The sequence below is a fragment of the Spea bombifrons genome, chromosome 11, assembly GCF_027358695.1.
Source record: "Spea bombifrons isolate aSpeBom1 chromosome 11, aSpeBom1.2.pri, whole genome shotgun sequence".
NCBI lineage: Eukaryota > Metazoa > Chordata > Amphibia > Anura > Pelobatidae > Spea > Spea bombifrons.
In genome coordinates this window covers 15,079,333-15,098,269 of record NC_071097.1, presented here as the reverse complement: position 1 = coordinate 15,098,269, position 18,937 = coordinate 15,079,333, and the positions used below count along the sequence as shown (strand labels likewise).

The window sequence follows — 18,937 nt, the reverse complement described above, 5'->3', positions numbered from 1 at the left end:
AACTTTTGTTTTACATGTATATAAATAATACACGGCTAGTATAAATACCAAAAAAATATATTTGTTAGCTTACCCTGATTCGGAAAATAAATCATTTTATTTATTATTATTTTTATCTACCTAACTCTGACTCCGCCTAACTAATTCCCCACTAACACCCAGCACACTAACCACACAGTATGACTTAAAAAGTACATATAAAAAATGAACTACTCAGAAATATTTTTTTTTTAAGCTTGGGCTCTGTATAGCTCAAAATCACAGACAAGTGACTTTTCAGTGAGAACGTGATTGGCTGAAAAAGTGATCAAATGCACAGAAATGAAGGAGTTCTGGTGCAGACCCTTAATGACAATGGCTGTTTTACCTTTTCTGTGGTGCTGGTGTTTTTTGCTGTAATTTTCTTCTTTCTTATTTAGATAACCCATACAAGTTATATATTTTTTTCAGGGCAAGAAGGGCTTTCTTTACATGCCATTATTTTGATTATACTTGAAAAATCGTTTACTCATCTACAAAAGCTAATGAAAAAAACCTGCTAAATACATTCTAATATTTGTCCTGACTTGAGGTAAGTATATCATATGAACAAATGAGCGGGTAGACATCCAGGAGGAAGCGGAAATGAAGGCACCAATCAACGTGATAAAATTGAAAATGAAAAACTATTCACATACTTAGACAACAGCTATAAAAAAGGCTTCTTTAGGGCTTTAGTACCCTCTTAATCAACATCACGTGTCTAAAAGTTGATCAACAATGAATCTTTACAGAATACATATGATAATGTAAGCAAAGTCAAATACCCCTCCTGCATCTGGTTCATATGAAATGGGAAGGAGACAGTAAATTGCCGAGGAACGTACATGCAATTTCCAATTTTGTAACAACAAGGAGAATATTTCAAAATGTAGCTTGCAAATAAAGCTGGCACAAATTATTTTTTGAGGAAAAAAGGATGTGGTAAATATAATTAGATGTGGTCTGCAGCTGATGTTGAATGAAAGAAGCAAGTAGGAAAAATGAATCAATATCAAAGCAATATGTATGTCTCTGTGGAAAACAAAGATCCACACTGTGGTTAAGATGTACAAATTCAGTGGTCTGCAATTGAGGTGGAGGGCTCTGAAAGTACCCATAGAGAGGTGTATTAAGTAAAACAGGATGTAGGAGATTCCTTATTTTGCTACACATTTGAACCAATCTTATGGGCAGCTGAAAATTGGCCCTGAAACAATGTACAATTAATTCACCAATTTAGCCACATATTATGCAGGGCCACCTCAAACATTTGTGCAGGGGAAGTTCAAAGAGGTTGACCATCATATTGCAGTGTGTGATGGGAGCCAGGGCTCCAGGGGTTAAACCCTGGTAGTTGTTGCTGGCTATTTCTCTTCCATGGTTCTGGGGAAGCTCCACTGCTATGTGGGAGTAGTAAAATAGCTCTTTGCAATCATCAAGGACCAACTGAAATATGGTTAAGGGGTATAGCAAAAGGAAATGTTTGTTATTGGAAAAACAGATTTTGTTCCTTGCCCATGCATTTTGGCAGGAAATTCTGGGGAACCAAATTCGTTGCCAGGTGCCCACATTCACAAGGGGAAGCTCCTTGTCTGTCTGCCCAGTCCCCTCTTGTGTTTTAGCCACCCTATGCTCATTGGGGGGCACAGGGGGATTGGAAAACCTTGTCTGGTCTGCCCTAACCAGACTCCCATGGACTAGCTGTATGGCAAGAAACTCTCCATGTGCCTGACCGGGACCTAGCCACATGGAACTGTATGGCAGCTAGGAACCACGGTGATACCCGCCGACAATTGGAACTGCGTTGCTATGGAGATCCGTTGTCCCACCATGTCGTTTTTTGGGGGTTACACTATGCTTGTGGAGGGCAATACTTGGATGTGTTACTGAGAAGGAGCTCATTTGGCAATCCTGGTGTCAGGACTATGCACTAATTATTCACTCTAATATTTTCCAACAACCACTAATGGCCACCCTTCTCACTCTGGAGCACCCAGACCTCGTTATTGCAAGCAGCTGGGCCTTGTATCTGATCCTGACTTGTTCCTGGCTTCCAAGCCGAGTGCCCTGCCAGTGGGCTCTCAAGCCAAGTGCCCTGCCAGTGGGCTCTCAAGCCAAGTGCCTTGCCAGTGGGCTCTCAAGCCAAGTGCCTTGCCAGTGGGCCTCCTGCCTTCAGCCCTGCCAGTGAGCCTTCTGCCTTCAGCCCTGCCAGTGGGCCTCCTGCCGTGTGTCCTGCCATTGGGCCTCCTGCCGTGTGCCCTGCCATTGGGCCTCCTGCCACAGAGATTTATTACGTTTAGTTACTTGTCTTGCCAGTTCCCTCAATATAGCCTATATCAGAGTATCCTGCCTGTGGTGTCCTTCTTTGCGCCTGTCTGTATCTTCCCTCAGCTATGAGGCATCGTGGGGTACAGACGGAACTCCAAGTATCCCCTGCAACTGGGCTCCTACCCAACCTGCTTACCTGGTTCCTGACACCTGGTTTTATTACCTATCTTTGGGACCGGGGCTATAGAACTCTTGTTCGGCTACTGTGTGCACTATTCCCGAGGACATTTCCTACGCTGTCGGTCAGTGTCTGGAGTAACTCAGATCAAGTTACTTTTTGGAACATAACATCCTCAGAAACCTGAGCTCTCCATTGGTACCCCAGGATTGACGCTGCTCCCTCGGGATCACTCGAAATAGTGACTCTTTGTCAGGTGGGCATTGCTAGCCATAGAACTGTATGGAGGCACTGGGCTGTCTGGTAGGTGATTGGATTACACTCCTGATCCAATTATGTTGTGTCTATAAATATCTGTGCTGTTTCCAATAAAGTCAGTTCCTGTTTTACCTCAATATGAGTTCTTTCTTGTTATTGGGGTAGGTCTCTGTGCTGTCCTCTACTGGAAGATCAGTCAGATCACAATTCGTGCAGTAAAACAAGAGCAACTTTTATTAAAAACACATAGGACTTATATAGTTCCTTAATTCTATTAACATCAATTTAACAGATGCACGTTCTCAATGTACGCAGAACTCAGACCCAAATCCCATTAGCTTGGGGAGTATACAGGCCAGGGGATAAGGTAAAGGGGATTTAGTGATATAATGGGTTTCCCTGCCAGTGTTTTTTGTATTTAAGTTTATTTATACAAAACTGATTATGCTAAAACAAACATTTTTGTGCCTGTTTTGACAATATTACATTAGGACAGATATTCGCAGCGCAGGCCAATACACGTTACAGTACTACTTCAGTTTACAGAAAGCTCAGTAATATACAGTAGAAGCAGTGTACAATTACATTTCCAGACATGGCACATATGATTAGCACATCAGTGGAACACAGCCTTGGGAAATGGGGGAATGGGATGGTCAGGGTGGGTGAGGGGGAGAGTGAAGGGGCAGAGGAGAATGGGACTAGTCTTCAGCCTCTATACTGTCCTTGAGAGAGTACCCAAGGCCCATAGTCTGTAGGGAGGAGGCTGCCCCCGAGGCCCCTCCAGGAGCCCATGACACAGGCTTCCGTTACAACGCCAAAGAAGGAAGGCTCAGATGGGTCAGTGGTATGTCGTCAGAGGTAAGTTGTTACAATAGCCCTACAGAGGTAGAAGAGGCTGGCATTAAGTGAATTAAAAAATGGGAAGCCACAAGGCCCAAATGGTTATCGTTGTGAGTTCTATAGAATCCTGCAGCACATATAGCCAGCGCTTTGGGGAATCTTTTCAATTAAATATTTGTGGGAGATACTTCCATTTACTCCTTTACAACAGTGAGAACAGTTTTAATACCTAAAACAGACAGGGTCCTGGTTAGTCTGTTGGCATACAAGCCTATCGCTCTGATGAACCAGAACATTACGTTATTGTCAACATATTGCCAGATCAGCTACAAATGATACTTTCCCACACTCTGTATCCAGCCCACAGGGGTTTGTCAATAGCATTGATTTAATTAGGTAGGTGGCAGGCTACACCTTGTCAGGCAGCCCTGATCTGTTTAGATACCGAAAAGCCCTTTGATTGGGTGGCATGGCCTCATTTGAAGTCCCAATACTTTGGAGCTTTGGAGGTCGGCCAACTAAACAGGTGACCTAGTTGGGTTCCTTCATTTTTCTACTAAGGTTGGACATACTATGCCCATGTGACACCACAAGGGAAGCACTACATGTGGAGGCAGATCAGCGATAAAATTCAGTTCAAAGGGGACTGTTGGATGGCGAGACGGAGAAAGGTTGATGGTTCATAAAATGTTTATTTGGTTATTACGTTGTTAAATCTGTTCACAAGCAAATGCCCCCTTCACTGAATATTGGGTGGGAACCTTTAAGACATTTTCTACATACAAGAAAAAGGATAAGGAGATTGGAGGGAATTCATCTGCAAACTATGTATGTTGCATATCACTATTATGTTAGTTAAAGTTGGTAATGCCAACATGTGTGTTTTGTAAAAATCTAAATAAAAAGATGTTTTAAAGAATGCTTTTTGTAGAAGTAGCTTTTGGTGTCATATAATCAGGGCCGGCCCTACAATGGAGCAGAGTGGGGCAATTGCCCCAGGCGACACTTTTTTTTTAGCAGAGGAGAGGTGCGCCGAGTGGTTTTCGCTTACCAAGTTGTCAGTACCTGCTCGGCGCCCCTCTCCTCTGCGAGCCCTCTAGCTCGGTCTCGGTGCCGGCTTGTAATGCTGAGCGCCGGAAGTGACGTCAATTTCCGGCGCTCAGCATTACAAGCCGGCACCGTGGCAGAGCAGGGAGACTCGCCGCACGACTGTTTAAAGGTAAGTACAAAGGGGGGGGTAGATAATGGTGTTGGTGAAGTTTAAAATGACGCCCCCCCCCGGCATCGGCAGGCGGGGGCGGCATTTTAAACTTCTCCCCAGGCGGCATTATGTCTTGGGCCGGCCCTGCATATAATGTATACTGAATTTGAGAGAATAAACTGTTCAACCCACCTGTACACTCACAATGTTAAACATATGCATAGGAAAGTCTTTACAAAGTAAATCATTAATACTTGTTTATGGACAAATTTAATGAGTATATTTGTTAATCTCTTGGTTTATATTATAATGAAACATAAAAATCGCAACCAGTAGGATAACACTAATTTTAATAAAGCTGCAGTATATACATTTCATATGGACAACATAAAGAGTGCATTTATTATTCAATAATGACACTGTGCAAATCTTTGCTTTTAGTAGGGTTAGATTTGGCTAACCTTTAGTTGTGTAAATTTACAGTGGTTAATGTTTGGCTTTTGGGGGATTAACATTTGCTTTTTACTGTGTTAAGTTTACATGTTGCTAATCATTAACCTATTGTCTTTAGACTCGCACTCACAGGAGAAACAATAAATGTTGTGTTGTCCCATTCATTTTTCCACAGGCTATTGGGAAGGCTGACAATTGGGCAGTAAAATATTAAAAAGACAGGCAGAGAGACATCGTGTACACTCTGGCATTCCACAGGCAAATGTACATTTCTTCTTTACTGTGAGTGTTTTGTGACAGTATCTTTATGTACATGGGAGGGGAGAGGGAAGAGATAATGTTTTTTTCTTGATTTTCTTTTTCTTTTATCTCCTCTATTTGGGAATGAACATTGTGTAAAATGATCTCAGTACTTTTTGTATTTCAGTACTTATTCTTTACTGCCGAATTGTATTCTTTTGATCACTATGTCATTCTCTATATGTTCTCTATATGTTCTTTATCTTCCAAACTGTAAAATGTTATTTTCTGAGACCTATTGTTACTCACCTGTCCCCCGGTTCCCACGCTGCCGCAACAGCCGCCACACGGCCACCTCCGCAACAGCCGCCACGTAGGAGAGGGAGACCCCCCTCCACCGCACGGCCACCTCCGCAGCAGCCGCCACGTAGGAGAGGGAGACACCCCTCCACCCCACAGCCACCTCCGCAGCAGCCGCCACGTAGGAGAGGGATATCCTTCTCCACCGCACAGCCACCTCTGCAGCAGCCGCCACGAAGGAGAGGGAGACCCCCCTCCACCGCACGGTCACTTCCGCTAGCGTCTTATGAAGAGCCGCGCAGGAGAGGCAGACCTCCAGCTGCAGGGCGTTCTGCTTCAGTGCTCCCTAACTGCAAGTCTTTATGAAGGGAGATTACTCCACACTCAAAATGGTCGCGATTCCCGGACACCGGAAGTTATGTCATGACCTGACCACGGTGTCTCCTACTACTTATACGTGACACATATGTCTCATTTGGGACTGTTTAGCAGCCCACCAGCTCAAATTACCCCCCCCAGTATATATTTTTTGGAAATAAGACCCTATAGAAATTTCAACAGTTATCAGGTTGTTATTGCTCTTTTTCCAGGTTTCTTAGGATTGCTTGCACAGATTTCATACGATACTGGTTGCGCATAGACAAACATAAGGCAATCAACAGCGCTCACAGCATAATGGAGCATCACATTCATTGTAGACTCTATAGATATAGTCTCTAACGCAGGGAAAATTAATGACAGTTCCCAAGGACTGCCTTGGGTGGGATAATTAGCAACCTTTTTTATTTTTTATAATTTTTTTTCTCACTTGAAGTTTATTGGGTTTTCAGAAACAAATGGTTTCATAAACAAGAAATAGATACAAGACTATGCAATACAGCTGTCGGGGATTCGGCGTGAGGAACCCGGTATGCAGGATACCTCACAGCGGTGAGGGCAGATGGTAACTCAGCAAGTCCAGGAATAAATAGCCAAAGCTCAGGATTGGAGAAAATAGCGTAAACGGTATTTATTAGCCAAGGTTCAAGAACGGAGAAATCAGCATAAACGATATTCAATAGCCAAGGGTCAGGAACGGAGAAATCAGCATAAACGGTATGCAATAGCCAAGGGTCAGGAACGGAGAAATGAGCATAAACGGTATTCAATAGCCAAGGTTCAGCAACATGAATCAATAGGAAAAAGCAGCAACACAATAGAGCTCTGGTAAGCACAATAACTGAGCACTGAGTGATACTCAGTGCTGGTTTTTAAAGCTACCACCAGGGGTCACCCTGCCAACGTGCGTAATGTTGTTGACACGCGGTCCCCGACTTCTCCATTCAGGAATCCACAAAGAGAGGTGGGGGCGCGTGCACGCGTCTATACACAGACGGCGAAGCAGCCGACGGAGCAGCAGTGAGGACGGCAGCGGTGTGGGAACTGGTGCCCGCCATTGCCGGGTACTCAGGTGAGTCGCTTCGTTGGGGTCCTTGCTGAGGACCCTGACAACAGCGCAGAAGAGCAAAGAAAAACCATAAACAAAACACAGAGCACCAGTGGCCTTCTTATACCACGGCACACGTAGAGATCCCAAAACAAAGCCTTTAGGAGTAGAAAATAACCTAGAACACAGTTGCGATAGATCTAACTGTTAGAAATCTTTCTCTATTACTTGCAGATGCCATTGCTACTTGCCCTTCAAGCCACAATTACCACCTCAGCGGCAGAGAAAGGGACTAAGATACTCATCCCAATAAAGGAGTCTCAGACTGTTTCAAAGTAGGTGCTCTTCCACAAAACTTTCATTGCTGACAAAAAGCTGAAACGATTATTGTTCTCCTGAGGAAGCTGAGAGGCGAAACGCGTTGAGGACTACTTACCCTAACAGTTATCCCTTTGGATTTTGCTTTTAACCCCGGACTTCGAGTTGAAGTGCCTGATACAATCTACCATCCTGTAAGTGCAATCTAACTTTCCTATAACAACTACAGGAAAATACTGCACCATTGGCCTTTTCTCTTTTTATATTGATCTTTTAGAAATAAGAAGAAATAAAGGAAAAAAAATTATTCTGAAGAGCCTTTACCATCTGTACTTTTGTGAGTGCACCCACTACACATACATATTATAATATTTATTTTCAACATTATTGCACTATTATTCTTTATTTTTCTTTCCCACACATGTACATGCACCCCTATACTTGTGTTGGATTGGATTGAGATTATTATGATCCAGTAATTGTACATTTAACTGACCACTCTATAAATATATAAAACAGCTTTTCTTATATCTACAAAACAATTTTAAAAGGCACCCTATCCGCAGTAAATGTCATAGAGTCTTGTGTGATTGGCCCTTTACTTATTCATTATTATTATTAATTAAAATAGTAGTATCATATTCCACACTGCTGTATAATATTTGCTCACTTTGTAACTTGACTTAAGTTGAATTATTTCATAGTATCACAGCCTGATATCAACTCTGCTTTCACATACTGGGCCTTTCAGACACCAGTTACAGAGATTACAAATTACAAAATCCAAAACATTAAGATGTCATTAAAACCTGTTATTAAAACACATTGTACATACACAAATTCTTACGCTTAATATTTACTAACCACTAAGCATTTTTGCCAGATTACCAGATCTTGCCGTGGAACAGAGAGAATCATCGGCTTCCTAAGAACTTCCCACAGAAGAAGCTGTCGAACAGATTTGTCTTATGTCATCACTGCCTGTGGGAGATGAATGCAGAAGTGGCCCAGTTAGAAGAGACAAACGTGGAGCACAGCACAAAACCTAAATTGTACCCCCTACCATGCAATAGTTCTGTAGCTTATAAGAATATGTGATAACCTAGTCATTGATAATAAAATCATAAAAATATTAAACGTTTTGAGACTGCGTGTTGTCTATTGGAAATTGACATGTGTGTTCCATGTACAGTTGTGTAAAATAGAAAGTTTACACTCTTTGAATTGTATTGTTTTACATATCAGGACATAACAATGATCATCTGTTCTTTAGCAGGTATAAAAATGAGGTAAATGCAACCTCAGATGAACAACAAAGAAGGCTTTGCGATCTGATGGAGAACCCATCAGGTTGGGGACTAAAAGGAAACATTTGGGACATGAGGATTTCAGTTTTTCAACTTGGAATTTTGACACCTGATCATCCTGCCCCTAAACTCTTTCTATGTCAGGATTTTTGTGAAAGTACAGTGCTCATAAAAATGAACTTTACCTCCTCTTATTTATAATCTTAAATTAAATATTTTTGTTAGTTATTTTACTAATCAGTCAAGGGGTTAAATGAAACGCCAGTATACTGTTATTCAGTCTAAATGTTCCCTTTAAAACACTGCACCTGTAAGCAAAGTTTATGCCACCATTTTCCTTGGACACCATGCCCAAATACTAGGCAGTCCCGTTTAAAACTGGACACCTAATAGAAAAACGCATTGAATGTGTGAACCGTGGTTCTTTGTCATTAATAAAATAAAAATATATTATAAAGAATGAAGTAAAATGCGAACGTGAGTTTAAGACTCCTTTAATGCTATCTTAACAAACTATCTTAACAAACTATCTACTATGAACTATGTTCAGTCCGCAACATTCAGTGACGATCTCAAATGGAATGTGCAAAGTAAAGTCACTGAGTAGGGAGTTCAGGTTCCTCAGCATCAAAATATTGACCCTGTTCTTCGTCATCCGCAAAATTTTCTTCAAAATCCCTGGTCCTGGCAGCCTCATAGCTGGTCAAAGGAACATGGAAGTCATAAAATGCTGCATTATTGATATTTCTGCCTCCCGAAATGCCTTTTACCCCCTATATGCCACCCTGCCTCCAAAAATGCCAAAGTGGCATCTAGGGGGTTACGAGGCATATCATGGGACAGAGTGGCAAATAAGGGGGTATAAGGCATTTCTGGAGGCAGAGTGGCATATATGGGGTTAACGGGCATTTTTGGAGGCAGAGTGCCATACAGGGGGTTAAATGGCATATCATGGTGCACTCTGCCTCAAGAAAAGCCTTATGGCACCCATAGAATCCCCCTACCACCGGAACTTCTATGAGCACCGGAAGGTCATGTGATGCCGGTGCTGCGTCATAGGAGCTACGGCGGAAGTAAAAGCAGTAACGGCGATTCTCTGCGTTCATCGACCAGACGTCCGTCGGCTGGCAGAGAGGAGAATTCCCTGCAGCGCTGTGGGGAATTCTCCTCTCTGGCAGCCGGGAAAGGTATGCGCGATGCGCATAGACAACCTCCACTGCTCCGGCACTTTCTCCGGTGTCTTCCCGTCCTGTGTCTCCTTCCTCTGCCTATACGGTTGTAAGCCGGGTTATTTGCTTAGGTTGCGCCTGTCATTGCCGGGAAAGGCTGTCTACATGACTTCCGCTAGGTGCCGGGGTATGGGAGTGTACTTTAAGGGCCCGTGGTGTACCAAACGGTGGACAATGGAATGGCTAGGATCTGACATCTTCAAGAATTTGGCTTTACTCAAGCTTTTTCCTATTGCTGTGGCCATCGAGTTGTGGGGTGCAGAGAAGAGGGACCAGCCAGTGAAAGTAAGGTCACTTTTAGCTTTTTCATCCCTCCCTCCCTGTTGTGTCATATTTAGGGGTGCCAGGGACCAAAGTGGGGAGGCAATTATAAAACGCTACATATACACTATATATATATATATATATATATATATATATATATATATATATATATATATATAGTAAAAGATGACACAAGGCAGGATGGGTCCATGCTTTCATGATGTTTACTCCAAAGTCTAACCCTGCCATCTGAATGTTGCAGCTGGAATCATTGTTACATTGTTACATAGGCTGAAAAAAGACATGCGTCCATCATGTTCAGCCTTTCTCGCATACCGTATTTCCTCGATTATAAGATGACCCTGATTATAAGACGACCCCCCAAAATCTGATTATTCATTTAGGAAAAAAAGAAAAAATCCTGAATATAAGACAACCCTATAGGAAAAAAGTTTTACTATTAAATATGAATTCATGTAAACTATTTTTTCATATTTCTTAACCCCTTGATGACAATTGCCGGTCCGGGCAATTGCCGGTCATGTAAACTTTTTTTTCATATTTATTAACCCCTTGATGACAATTGCCGGTCTGGGCACGATCGCCTCCTAAACTTAAATGGTGTCGCTGGAATGCCTCGATCAGGAGGCATCCAGCGACACAAAACACTTACCTCGGGATGGACTGTGACCGCTCCAGGGAAAAAAAAACAATAAAGTAGAAAAAGGTTCGCTAGATGGTCGCCAGACCCTCTAGAGAACTCTGGCTCCACTTGCAGGTTGAATACAGGTACTGCATTCAACCATGCAAGTCAATGGAGCCCAGCTTTCTAATCACAGTGTGATTAGTAAAAATAAATAAAAAAATAAAATAAAATTAATAAGAATTAGAAAAAAATAGTAAAAAAACAGTAAAATGTAAAAATAATTTCCCACTGATGTCACTATCAGGGAAACCTTCAAGTTGAAAAAAAAATGTTACATTTTTTTTTTTTAAAAAGGCAAAAAAAAAAAATATATATATAAAAAATATATTTTTGTGAGCAAGTCCTAAAATTAGCATATTAGCTTAAAACAATTCTCGCATGGAAAGAGTTCAAATACTGGCATATTAAATGCCCATGGGGTGTCTACTTTTAAAAAATGTATGATTTGATGGGGTAAATTGAATTGGCCGGGTTCAACAATGTCCCAATTAACACGGGGGGAAGGATGGCCACATATCTAATTTCCAATTACCAAATGTGGCCTTTTAGTTCCCCCAAAAAATGACAAACCCATGCATGTGGGGTATCACTGTACTCAGGAGATGTTGCTGAACACATATTGGGGTGTCGTGTGACAGCGGCATATACCAGGAGCTGTAAATTCATACATAACATAGGTTTGTGGGGGAAAAATACACACAAAAGAATACTACTGCAGACTTTGAAAAAATTCTGGTGGTAAAATGTGTGCATGCAAAGAGTTAAAATACCAGCATTTAAAATACCCTGGGGTGTCTAGTTTTCAAAAATATATGGTTTTGTTGGGCACACTGAAATGGCCCGGCTCAAAGATGTACCAAATAGGGCATGGGCAGTGGATCCCCAAATGCCAAAGTTCAACATTGAAAAATGCGCATGCCCCAAATGTGGCCCTTTTGCCCCCAAACAACCAGGAGAAATCATTCATGTGAGGTATCGCTGTACTCAGGAGATGTTGCTGAACACATATTGGGGTGTTTTGTGATAGTGACATATACCAGAACCTGTTTATTCATACCTGAAGTAAAATGTGTGTGAAAAAACAAATGCAAAAAAATTACTACTATAAAGTTTGCAAAAGGCTGATGGTAGAATTCGTGCTTGGAAAGGGTTAAAATACTAGCATTTGGAATACCCTGGGCTGTCTAGTTTTCAAAAATATATGACTTGATGGGGTAAATTGCATTGGCTGGCTTCAAATATACCCGAAATGGCACATGGGGGGAAGAATTACCAGATTTGGAAAAAATGGCTTTGAAATAGCAAAACGCTACCTGTACATATTGCCCCATAATGGGTAGAAAAAAGCAAAAAAATAAATATTAATGAATAGAAAGGGTGAACCAGTGGTTAATGGACCTTCTGGTTTTAGGGTGGTTGGCCTGGGTTTGGACCAAGAGTGTAATGTGGTTACAATGTGTTTATATACCGTATTTGCTCGATTATAAGACGACCCTGATTATAAGACGACCCCCCAAAATCTGAATATTAACTTAGGAAAAAAAAGAAAAAGCCTGAATATAAGACGACCCCAAAGGAAAAAAGTTTTACCAGTAAATGTTAATTCATGTAAACTATTTTTTTAATAAAAGCTATGATTGAGAAAAATATTTTTTTTGTTTTTATTTCTTGTATTTTCCAACCTGTCCCCCAGTTACGCACATCTGCCCCCAGGCTTGCTACTCCAATATGGCACTGTGGCCCATGATATGCCTTTTAACCCTCTATATGCCACTGTGCCCCATGGTATGCCTTTTGACCCCCTATGTCCCACTCTGCCTCCAGAAATGCCTTATACCCCTATATCCCATTCTGGCATTTAGGGGGTTAAAATGCATATTATGGGGCAGAGTGGCATATAGGGAGGTATAAGGCATTTCAGGAGGCAGAGTGCTCTATTAAATGCCCCCTTAACGTCACTCCAGAAATGCCCTATGCCCCCATTTAACACACACACACACCCTATACCCCCATTTAACTAACACACACACAGCATTTGCTCTGAAAAAAACCTCGTCTTATAATCGAGCAAATACGGTATATGTCATTAAGTATTTGTTGCAGCTCATGTAGCTCTTTCCAATTTTGCAACAAACTAGGAAAAAAGAAATCTTTCTTGACCCCAGAATGACAGTCAGATCTCTCTTGGGTCAAGAAGCTATTTTCCCATCATTTAAAAATTATATACCTGAATATTATGTTTTTGCAAGTCTTCATTCAGTTGCTGTTGAAACGTCTGTACAGACTCTGATAATGCTATCATATTCCCTCTGAGGCGCTGCTTTTCTAAACTAAACAGTTTAAACTAAAGTACTCCATTCCATTTATTCATTTGGTAGCCTGCCTCAGCACTTTTTCCACTGCTATAATATCCTTTTTTAGAATAGGTGCCCAAAATTGCTCAGCATATTCAAGGAGTGGTCTTATAATTGATTTATAAAGAGGTTTATATAGAGATTTATATTGAATCCACTTTTCAGACATGACAATACCTTACTTATCACTTAGCAACTGCTGACAGGCATTGCACATTGTTGATTCACATGCAAACTCAGCATTGAAAGTATAGATCAAATAAACAGAATCAGACATACAAATCCTGTTTTTGCATGTATACATAAATAATGTATGGAAACATAGCATAGCAAATATAGATCAACACAAACCCGGCTTTGCAGCTATAGATCAAGTGGAATTCAACTTAAAACAGCATTAAAGGTATAGATATAAACCCTACAGTACAGCATATATCACAGGTTGCACACGCCAAAGGCCAGCCCTGTGGTCCACATTGGCAACAAAGAACCTGGCCAACACCCAGATTACACACATAGGACTTGGCATCATTGTCCCTACACAGCCCAGCCTGAGTTAACTTTGACCCCACTTTCAACAGCCCAGCAGAAGACATCTTTGTCAAAAAAACAGCCCAGTGGTGGTTAAAAAGAGGGACCTCTTTGGTAACACTGGTTTTATTACCAATATTTAGGACCTGGGTTGGCCCAACCGAGCCTATGGAACTCTGGCCTGGCAACCGTGCGGACCATTCTAGGGAAAGTTTCCGAGACTGTTGCTCAGGGTTCAGACGGCGGATCACGGCGCTTTTTGGACCATAACATCCTCGGACCCTGATGTCTAAATTGGTACACTGGGATTGACGCCCAGGGTACCCTAGGGTTGATGCCACTCCCTCCGAATCATCCTGAAATAGTGGCTGTTTGTTGGGTGGGGATTGCTGGCCATAGATCTTTATTGTGGTGCCGGGCTGTCTGGTAGTTGGTGGGATTATACTCCCAATCCTATTTTGTTTTGTGTAGAAATATTATCTGTGATGTCCTCAGTAAAGAGAGTTCTTTTTTTTTTTTTTACTAAATCTTGGTGCTTGGTTACACAGGATTAACCCTTGAGCAACTGAGCATTCATGGCAAGGAGGATTTCTACTGCGCCGCTACTCAGTTTGAGTACAGGTCTCTGTCACACACCCATAATGAAAGTAATGACTTGCTATTGCACCCATAGTGCACCCAATTTGCACTCACATAAATTTCCACTGCACTCATAATGACACAAAATGGCTTGTCATTGCTCCAATTTTAGATGCACATATTTCCACAGTAGCCATAATAAAAAAAAACATACATTGCCATTGCATCCACTTTGTCCTCACTTTGCACCCGTAGAAATTTCCAATGTACCCATAATAAAAAAAAATGTTTTGCTATTGCACCCACTTTGCACCCAAATAAATTCTCACTGAACAAATAATAAAAAAAAGATTCGCCATCGCACCCATTTTGCACCCACACAAATTTCCACTGCACGAATAATGAAAATAAATATTTGCCTTTGCACTCACTTTTCACCCAGTTTGCATCCCCTTTGTACCCCCTTTGCACCTACATAAATTTCCACTGCACCCATAATGAAAAGAAATGCACCTGCACCCATGTTGCTTCTAAAGGACTTGTTTTATTCATTTGATATTATAAATATGGGCAGGAATATTTTACTGTTAAACACGTTATACAAACACACATATTCTCTGGCTCCTGGTGCTGCTGCTGCTTTATGCTAATTTGTTCAGCGTTACTTTGTTACATGTGAATAGCTGAGCAGATGAGTTTTACAGCAGCTCGGAGGTTTGACAGTTTAAACGATTTAAAGAAAACCTCCCAAGCCCAACTGCAGTTGTCCTTAAACTTAACTGCTCCTGCATGTTTATTTCTTGTTTCCATGGCACCCAGATGGACAAACGGTAATTCCGAAAACGAAAATGTACGACGAATTACATTGAATAAGAAGGAATCCCCCCCAACGCAAACACAAACTTTCTCCCAGCGCACAAGTCTAGTAATCATTTTTCTATGCGATGCTTGTGTGAATTCCCTAACTGTCACAGGCTCTACCTGGGAGACAGCTCCACTCATCCACTTGATAAATATCATTTAATAACAGAACAAATATATTTTTTTAAAATATCATTTTATTGTTTTTCTTGCTAGACCTTTAAGTTACTTTATAGTGTAAAATATTTATCCATTAGAAGAGAAGCTGCAGGTATATTTCTGATGGAAGCTCTTCCTCCCAAACATTGTGAAAATAAAGTATCCTCACTAACCACCACCTATATGTACATACATAAGCATTAGCTGTTTTTTTTATTTTTTGCAGCCTTGATATTAAGCCACTGTACATATTACATCAAAATATAAATGTTACACAGAACCTTTACTTCTGTTGTGTTATAGCTTCACCTTCTGTGATGTCACTTATCTGCTTAAATACAGGCACCTGGCCACAATTCCATATCTTGCGAGTGAATAGAGACTGGTCAAGTATTTCTATTTGCAATCTGTGAAAATGGGGATTTTATTCTTCATTTATGCTCTTATTTTACTCTGTTGCCTCATGCAATGCTTTATTAAACCTAAAAATAAAGTAATGAAAAAAAAATATAAAAAATGGCTCTATGAACAACAAAACAAGGGAAAACCCACCCAGACTCCTTCAGCCAGGTAAGAGACGAGGTGACAGGCTTGACATATTTAGAGGAGAGAACATTAAATCCTGGAATGTAAAGCTTTTGGAATAACCATTGGAATAATGAGGGTGATTTACCTGCCGTTACAGTATGATAGCATATCATTAGCACTGGGAAGGGAATTAGAATATGAGTAATGTGTTGATATAACGTTATATAATGGCTGTACATAAAGGACAATTACAGAAAACACAAGAATATACAAAAGTATATATATATATATATATACACTGTATATACTTTGGGCCTTATTAGAATTGCCATATAAAATGTGTGATTTTTATTTTACATAATATTGAAAAATATTGTTTTCCAACCATATGCCCAGTTGCCCCCCGTGTCATTTGTGGGTTAAATCTTGTATGCTGTGTATGTGCAATGCATGGGTTCTCTCTCTAATGTCAAATTACCCTAATTTATAGTACAGATTTTAAAGAAGATGTTTTTGAAATAGTTAAATAGCACAACACATTTACTTGAATTTTACAATTGTTTATTTTCATACTTATATTTTATGGAACCCACCTCATGGACGTACCCATAAAGGTATATCTCTCTAAAACCAGGTGTGGAGCATAAAATATTTAACCTGATCTACACATTTGATGTCAGGGCTCTGGCATCATATGCTCACTAATATCATTGGGGTATTATTGTGGTACTCTTATTGACGTTTTTCATTAAGATGGAGCGATTTTACACTCATGCTCTCAGGTAAAAAATAACCTAGAACACAGTTGTGATAGATCAAGTGAATTGGGTATCTAACTGTTAGAATTTCAAATTTTTCTCTATTACTTGCAGATGCCATTGCTACTTGCCCTTCAAGCCGCAATTACCACCTCGGCGGCAGAGAAAGGGACTATGATGCTCACCCCAATAAAGGAGTCTCAGACTGTTTCAAAGTAGGTGCTTATATGAAACATATCTTTTTGATTTTTTCTTTCTTGCATGAGATTATTAAGTGTTTGGATTGAGATTATTATGATCCAGTAATTGTACATTTAACTGACCACTCTATAAATATATAAAACAGCTTTTCTTATATCTACAAAACAATTTTAAAAGGCACCCTATACGCAGCAAATGTCATAGAGTCTTGTGTGATTGGCCCTTTACTTATTCATTATTATTATTAATTAAAATAGTAGTATCATATTCCACACTGCTGTATAATATTTGCTCACTTTGTAACTTGACTTAAGTTGAATTATTTCATAGTATCACAGCCTGATATCAACTCTGCTTTCACATACTGGGCCTTTCAGACACCAGTTACAGAGATTACAAATTACAAAATCCAAAACATTAAGATGTCATTAAAACCTGTTATTAAAACACATTGTACATACACAAATTCTTACGCTTAATATTTACTAACCACTAAGCATTTTTGCCAGATTACCAGATCTTGCCGTGGAACAGACAGAATCATTGGCTTCCTAAGAACTTCCCACAGAAGAAGCTGTCCAACAGATTTGTCTTATGTCATCATTGCCTGTGGGAGATGAATGCAGAAGTGGCCCAGTTAGAAGAGACAAACGTGGAGCACAGCACAAAACCTAAATTGTTCCCCCTACCATGCAATAGTTCTGTAGCTTATAAGAATATGTGATAACCTAGTCATTGATAATAAAATCATAAAAATATTAAACGTTTTGAGACTGCGTGTTGTCTATTGGAAATTGACATGTGTGTTCCATGTACAGTTGTGTAAAATAGAAAGTTTACACTCTTTGAATTGTATTGTTTTACATATCAGGACATAATGATCATCTGTTCTTTAGCAGGTATAAAAATGAGATAAATGCAACCTCAGATGAACAACAAAGAAGGCTTTGCGATCTGATGGAGAACCCATCAGGTTGGGGACTAAAAGGAAACATTTGGGACATGAGGATTTCAGTTTTTCAACTTGGAATTTTGACACCTGATCATCCTGCCCCTAAACTCTTTCTATGTCAGGATTTTTGTGAAAGTACAGTGCTCATAAAAATGAACTTTACCTCCTCTTATTTATAATCTTAAATTAAATATTTTTGTTAGTTATTTTACTAATCAGTCAAGGGGTTAAATGAAACGCCAGTACACTATTATTCAGTCTAAATGTTCCCTTTAAAACACTGCAACTGTAAGCAAAGTTTATGCCACCATTTTCCTTGGACACCATGCCCAAATACTAGGCAGTCCCGTTTAAAACTGGACACCTAATATAAAAACGCATTGAATGTGTGAACCGTGGTTCTTTGTCATTAATAAAATAAAAATATATTTTAAAGAATGAAGTAAAATGCGAACATGAGTTTAAGACTCCTTTAATGCTATCTTAACAAACTATCTTAACAAACTATCTACTATGAACTATGTTCAGTCCGCAACATTCAGTGACGATCTCAAATGGAATGTGCAAAGTAAAGTCACTGAGTAGGGAGTTCAGGTTCTTCAGCATCAAAATATTGACCCTGTTCTTCGTCATCCGCAAAATTTTCTTCAAAATCCCTGGTCCTGGCAGCCTCATAGCTGGTCAAAGGAACATGGAAGTCATAAAATGCTGCATTATTGATATTTCTGCCTCCAGAAATGCCTTTTACCCCCTATATGCCACCCTGCCTCCAAAAATGCCAAAGTGGCATCTAGGGGGTTACGAGGCATATCATGGGACAGAGTGGCATATAAGGGGGTATAAGGCATTTCTGGAGGCAGAGTGGCATATATGGGGTTAACGGGCATTTTTGGAGGCGGAGTGCCATACAGGGGGTTAAATGGCATATCATGGTGCACTCTGTCTCAAGAAAAGCCGTATGGCACCCATAGAATCCCCCCCACCCACTTACCAGTGCTTCTG

At 40.4% G+C, this 18,937-nt stretch overlaps 2 long non-coding RNA genes across 2 annotated transcripts; both read left to right on the top strand.

Moving 5' to 3' along the window:
• Positions 1–4,650: 4,650 nt before the first annotated feature.
• On the top strand, positions 4,651–8,479 carry LOC128469386 (uncharacterized). The gene is made up of 3 exons (XR_008345937.1): positions 4,651–4,787; positions 5,398–5,504; positions 8,398–8,479. It is a non-coding gene; the product is annotated as an uncharacterized LOC128469386 (long non-coding RNA).
• An 8,440-nt stretch (positions 8,480–16,919) lies between these two features.
• On the top strand, positions 16,920–17,833 carry LOC128469385 (uncharacterized). Its single transcript, XR_008345936.1, has 2 exons — positions 16,920–16,997; positions 17,493–17,833. It is a non-coding gene; the product is annotated as an uncharacterized LOC128469385 (long non-coding RNA).
• Positions 17,834–18,937: the final 1,104 nt, after the last annotated feature.